Source organism: Neophocaena asiaeorientalis, unplaced genomic scaffold, assembly GCF_003031525.2.
Source record: "Neophocaena asiaeorientalis asiaeorientalis breed wild unplaced genomic scaffold, Neophocaena_asiaeorientalis_V1.1 scaffold239, whole genome shotgun sequence".
In the NCBI taxonomy this organism is placed as follows: Eukaryota; Metazoa; Chordata; class Mammalia; order Artiodactyla; family Phocoenidae; genus Neophocaena; species Neophocaena asiaeorientalis.
The window spans coordinates 1,051,716-1,057,676 of NW_020175103.1; the positions used below are offsets into that span (position 1 = coordinate 1,051,716).

General features: G+C 41.9%; 3 non-coding genes across 3 annotated transcripts; 1 reads left to right on the plus strand and 2 right to left on the minus strand.

Moving 5' to 3' along the window:
- Positions 1-209: 209 nt before the first annotated feature.
- Positions 210-291, plus strand: TRNAS-UGA (transfer RNA serine (anticodon UGA)). Its single transcript has one exon. It is a non-coding gene; the product is annotated as a tRNA-Ser (tRNA).
- A 4,657-nt stretch (positions 292-4,948) lies between these two features.
- Positions 4,949-5,020, minus strand: TRNAD-GUC (transfer RNA aspartic acid (anticodon GUC)). Its single transcript has one exon. It is a non-coding gene; the product is annotated as a tRNA-Asp (tRNA).
- A 712-nt stretch (positions 5,021-5,732) lies between these two features.
- Positions 5,733-5,814, minus strand: TRNAS-AGA (transfer RNA serine (anticodon AGA)). The gene has a single exon. It is a non-coding gene; the product is annotated as a tRNA-Ser (tRNA).
- Between the last annotated feature and the right edge of the window lie 147 nt (positions 5,815-5,961).

Below are 5,961 nucleotides of genomic sequence, written 5' to 3' on the forward strand. Positions count from 1 at the left end.
TCCATCTTCCTCCGCAGAATTTCAGTTTGCCGTGGATGACTTATTTCATCCAAGCGTGAGAAGCCCTGAATGGACATAGGAAATTCTTTGTTGCCAGACCTAATAGTTATGTACCAAAATAGCTTTCACTATGTTTTAATTCACAGCGATTAAATGGCACGCTGCTCTCTATACCTTCAACACTGTTAACAAGAAGCAGTGTTCAGCAGGTAGTCGTGGCCGAGTGGTTAAGGCGATGGACTTGAAATCCATTGGGGTTTCCCCGCGCAGGTTCAAATCCTGCCGACTACGGTTTTATCCGCACCTGACGAAGGCTCCTTTGCATAGTTTCCTGCCACTATCAACCGAAACTGCTCTGTAGTCTTGTTCACCCTGTGTCATTCGTCACCTATTTCCCTTGGGTCAAATAACCTGTCCTCCTGAAACACTGACAGTTTGAAATAGAGGAGTAAGTCTACCACGGTGTCAGCATGATATCAAATCCTGAATTGAGGAAGGCCGTTCCTTTTTCTTTATTTACAGGTCATGCCAACTTGGATTCACTCAGCCTCCAAGTCAGATTCCTTCCTCTCCTAGGGTGGAGGTGATTTCACTGCTACTATCTGTTCTAGGGAACTCAAAATTTATAAAAACAGTATATATTCTAACAGCTACAATTTTTGAAGCCTTACTATGCCCCAGGCATTGAATTGGCATTACATGGATTATCTCACTTAATCACCAATAGAACCCTATCAGGTAGATAATATTAGCACCATTTTAAAGATGAAGAAACTGAGAATTGACTCGCCCAACACTGCACAATAAAATGGTATTTGAACCATCGACTTAAAAAAATTTATTCGAGTATAGTTGATTTACAGTGTTGTGTTACTTTCTGCTGTACAGCAAAGTGAATCAGTTATACATACATATACCTATATCCACCCTTTTTAACATTCTTTTCCCATAGGGGTTAACAGAGTATTGAGTAGAGTTCCTTGTGCTAAATAGTAGGTCCTTATTAGGTATCTATTTTATATATGGTAGTGTGTATATGTCAATCCCAATCTCCCAATATATCCCTCCCCTCCTTTCCCCCTGGTAACCATAAGTTTTTTCTACATCCATGACTCTGTTTCTATAGATTAAATAAGTTCATATGTTCCTTTTTTTAGATTCCACATATAAGTGATATCATTTGATATTTGTCTTTCTCTGTCTGACTTCCTTCACTCAGTATGATGATCTCTAGGTCCATCTATGTTGCTGCAAATGGTATTATTTCATTCTTTGTTATGGCTGAGTAATATTCCATTGTATATATGTACCACATCTTCTTTACCCATTCCCCTGTTGATGGACACTTAGGTTACTTCCATGTCTTGGCTATGGTAAACAGTGCTGCAATGAACATTGGGGTGCATGTTTCCTTTCGGATTATGGTTTCCTCTGATATATGCCCAGGAGTGGGATTGTTGGATCCTATGGTAGTTCTACTTTTAGTTTTTTAAGGAGCCTCCATACTGTTCTCCATAGTGGCTGTACCAATTTACATTCCCACCAACAGTGTAGGAGGGTTCCTTTTACTCCACACCCTCTCCAGCATTTATTGTTTGTAGACTTTTTGATGAAGGCCATTCTGACCAGTGTGAGGTGATACCTCATTGTAGTTTTGATTTGCATTTCTCTGATAATTAGTGATGTCGAGCATCTTCTCATGTGCTTTTTGGCCATCTGTATGTCTTCTTTGGAGAAATGTCTGTTTAGATCTTCTGCCCATTTTTTGATTGTGTTGTTTGGTTTTTTGTCGACTTACTTAAACATGGTTGTGAACATTTATCTGGGCTTTACAGTTGATTCAGGAAACAAAATATGAATTCAGAAACTCAGTACTTGGATTCCCATGCAGAAGAAAGTGGAAAGAAAAGGTCCAGGTAGGAGCAGAGAATATGTGGAAAAACAAAAGGAAGGAGAAACAGGAGGGGGTAGTGAGGGAGAGAACGAGAAGGAGGAAGGCTAGGAGATGGACGGGATGGAACAGAAGAGAGGCCAGCAGGGTACCAAATACAGGAATGTCCTCACCCCTTCCGGACACTCTTATTCTGAGCTTCCTTGGTCACAGAAGCCTCTTGTTCTGACAGGCATCTTTGCACCATCTCCACTCTTCAAAATCAGCCCCAGATGTCAAGGCATTTCTAAAATCCACCTCCTCTACAAAGTCACTTGGATTGTTTCCAATTTTGGCTATTATAAATAGTGTTGCCATGAATATTCTTATATATGTTTTTCAGTGAATACAAACAAGGATTTTTGCTGGGTGGAGACACTTATGGACGGAATTGCAGAGTCACGATTGCAGTCATTGTGTATGCTCAAGCTTTAGTATGTAATGCCAAAACAATTTTGCAAGTGATTGAACCAATTTATATTCCCACGTATGAGAGAGTCCAGTTGCTCCACATCGTTGATAATGCTTGGTATTATCTGTCTTTTATTATTTTATTTTAACCCTTCCAGTAGGTAAATATTTGTGATGGTTTATTTTATGTGTCAACCTGCTGGGCCACAGTGCCCAGATATGTGGTCAACCATTAATCCATGCTTCTGTGATGTTTCTCTGAGGGTGTTTTTGGATGAGAGTAACATTTAAATTAGTGGATTCTGAGTAAAGCAGATCGTCCTCCATAATATGGGTGGGCCTCATCCAATTGCAAAAATAAAATTAAAGACTGGTCTCCCTTGTAAGAGGGAAATCTGCCAACAGTCAGCCTTCAGACTTGAACTGCAGCATCAACTCTTCCTGGGTCACCGGCTTGCTGCTCACTCTGCAGATTTTGGACTTGCCAGCCTCCATAATCAATGAGCCAATTCCTCAGAATAAATCTCCTTCACACATCCTATTGGTTTTGTTTCTCTGGTAAACTCTAACAAATAGAATAGTGGAATCTATTTGTTTTACTTTTCACTTTTTCTGAGGATGAATGAAGATCACCCTTTTGTATGTTTATTGGTTATTTTGATATATCTTTTGTGAAGGAACTGTAGAACTCTTTTGCCCATTTTTCTAATGGATTGTCTATCCTTTCCATATTTGTTTTTCTTATTCACGTCTATCTGTGTTTATACATGTCAAGAGTTTAGCTAAGCTATTCCATAGTATTACTGCCTTAGCATCCAATTTGTTTGGCCAAGTGGTGTGCAGGGACCTTGAGCTGATACTAGCCTCGTCATGCAAGTGCATGCCCTAGATAGCGGCCTACAGAGTCTCAAACAAATGTAAGTTACTGATATTACCTCCCCAACAGCCCTTGTGATCAACTGTCATCCCTGCACAGGACCATTCCCTTGTGTACCCCTTAGATTAGACCCCTTTGGAATTTACCAAAAGAACTTACTCTCTCTTTTGGTTTGAATTGATCAATCCCGCCTTAGTCTGGGAACCCCAAAGAACTCCACTCATGGACCCTAATAAAAACATGTGCCCCAGGTCCTATTGTTCTGTCTTGTCTATACTCTGCCTTGACCTCCCCCATGTGGCCCCTTGAAGTATGTAGTGTACTACTTCCTCCAGGACCTGTGAATAATAAACTTCTCTATTTCAATTTCTCTGTAGTCTGTTGTTGAAACTTGACTGACTCACCATCTGGCATCCTGTGCTCTACTTAACAACTGTTAATTTAACAAAGTCATAACAACGCATCTATATCTGAATCTATATTCTAGACACAGTCTTCTGTTAGGCATATGTAATACAAATACCTTCTCTAAGATTTGTCTTGTACTTGTTTACTGGTGGACAGTAGTTTCCAATGCTGAAGTCTAATATATAAATATATCTTTTGTGGTGACTGCTCTTTGTGCTCTGTTTTACAAATTCTTGCATACTCCAAAGTCATGAAGATATTATCCTAAGTTATCTTTCAGAAGCATTATTTCATGTTTAAATATACATTTCATCAGAGTTTTGTGTACGTCGTGATTCATTTATTTCCATAATATCCAATTGAGCCACCAATTTATTGAAAAGAACGGTCTCTCCCTAGTGCGCTGCAGGGTGGCCTTTGTTTTAAATCAAGTGACTGTATAAATGGGTCTGTTTAGGATGCATTCTTCTGTTCCATCAGTTTATTTATCCATTCCTGAGTTCCCCGCCCCCCTTCAGAAAGCTTTAATTCGTAAAGTCTGATGTACAGTCATAAACACATTACTTGGAGCTTCAGATCTTGTTGAAAGCAGCAATGTTGACACCCCTCACATGCCCCTGGAACTTGGGAATCTCCTCTTCCCGCAAGTCTGTCATCACTTTTTGTCATCTTCCTCTACACCTTTTATATGCATCCAGGGGCACCAATTTCGAGTTGCCTAGGCCAGCCAGGTCAGCTGGATGGAGCACACATGGCCCCCAGTTGTGCCAGGTCGGTATCATCATTCCAGAGTTTGATGTCTAGGAGGACGGAGGTCTTGAACATGGGATTTTTGATCTTGGCATTTGGCCTCAGAAGTTCTTTCTGCATTTAAATAGAAGGCAGGTGCCAGACAACCATAATCTCATTAACTCTCGATGAGCGTTCTCAGTCCTGTGTCACTTAAACCTAGATTTCCCTCTGGGCCTTAAAGTAGCTTTGATACTTGGGCTGAAATGTTTTCTGATTAGAGCAGCCGGGACTAGAAGTGACGGAAACGGGGGAGGGTGCTGTAGTTGAGAAGAACTGGCAGAAGGGTCCCCGTGCAGTTCAGTTCCCAGTCACAGAGCCCAGTAGTGGCCATCGCCGAACACACTCCAGAATTTAGAAGAAGCCGCAGCAACTTCCACAGAATCTGAGGTCACCTGCTCAAGATCGCTAACCAGAGTGAGTTCTGCATCTTTCATGTTAAAGAAAGAAGGTGTGTAATATTCGATTCTAAGCAGTGACAACACGATTGTTGGGAATTCTAAAATACGTGACGAGATACAAAACGACACCAACTCCCCGTCGGGGAATCGAACCCCGGTCTCCCGCGTGACAGGCGGGGATACTTACCACTATACTAACGAGGAGGAAGTTAATTTTCGCTCCTTAAAGATACATAATAAATGTAAGTACTAGTGTTCGTGTTGTTTTAGCCGACAGATTTTGTGCTCTACTATAGATTAACTCTGGCAAATTTGAGCCTGAACTCCCTCGGACTCGTCCGCGACCAACCAAGTGTCGCTCCAGCCCTTCTCTCAGCCCTCTCGCTCCACCCACCTCCGCCCCGGAGCTGAAACTGCAGGCCAGGCAGGACAGCCTGCTCTTTTGACAGTGATGGCGTCGGTTTCATTGACGATTTGTCGTACTAGATTTGCAAACAGCGAATCCAGGAGAGCAAAGCAGTTGAACCATTGATTCCCCGGAATCTCCCTGCTAACTGACCGACGACTGGGCTAGGAAACAGGGCTCCTTTCCATTGCGGAAGAAAAACTACAAAGAGTTGTCTTGAAAATATAGGCTTCCAGGGGGTTTGGAGGGCAGGGAAACTCAAGGTGCTCCGGAGAACTGTGCGGAGGCTCCGCTGGCGGGAAAATGATTAGGGCTCTACTTATTAAGACACCTTTAATTTTAATAAAAAGTAATGAAATAATAATAACTTCCGTTCCCCATAGCCGTGGAGTTTGGGCCTGGACAAAGAACACAATAAGTTTAGTCAAGATCTCGGAAAGCTGTGGCTTCGTTTCAATTTTCTCTCGGCGGAGCAATTCCCAACTACTTTCACTTGGAAAAAGTGACTGCCGTAGTCGGCAGGATTCGAACCTGCGCGGGGAGACCCCAATGGATTTCTAGTCCATCGCCTTAACCACTCGGCCACAACTACACAACGTCCCCACCGTTTTTTGTTTTTTTTTTAAATTATAGACAAGAAAGAACGGAAACCAAGGTGACCATTACTCAGCATACAAGAAAGTAGGTTTTGAGAGTTGAATACAAGCCTTCAGGTAAAATAAGGGTTTGTTTTTTTTTT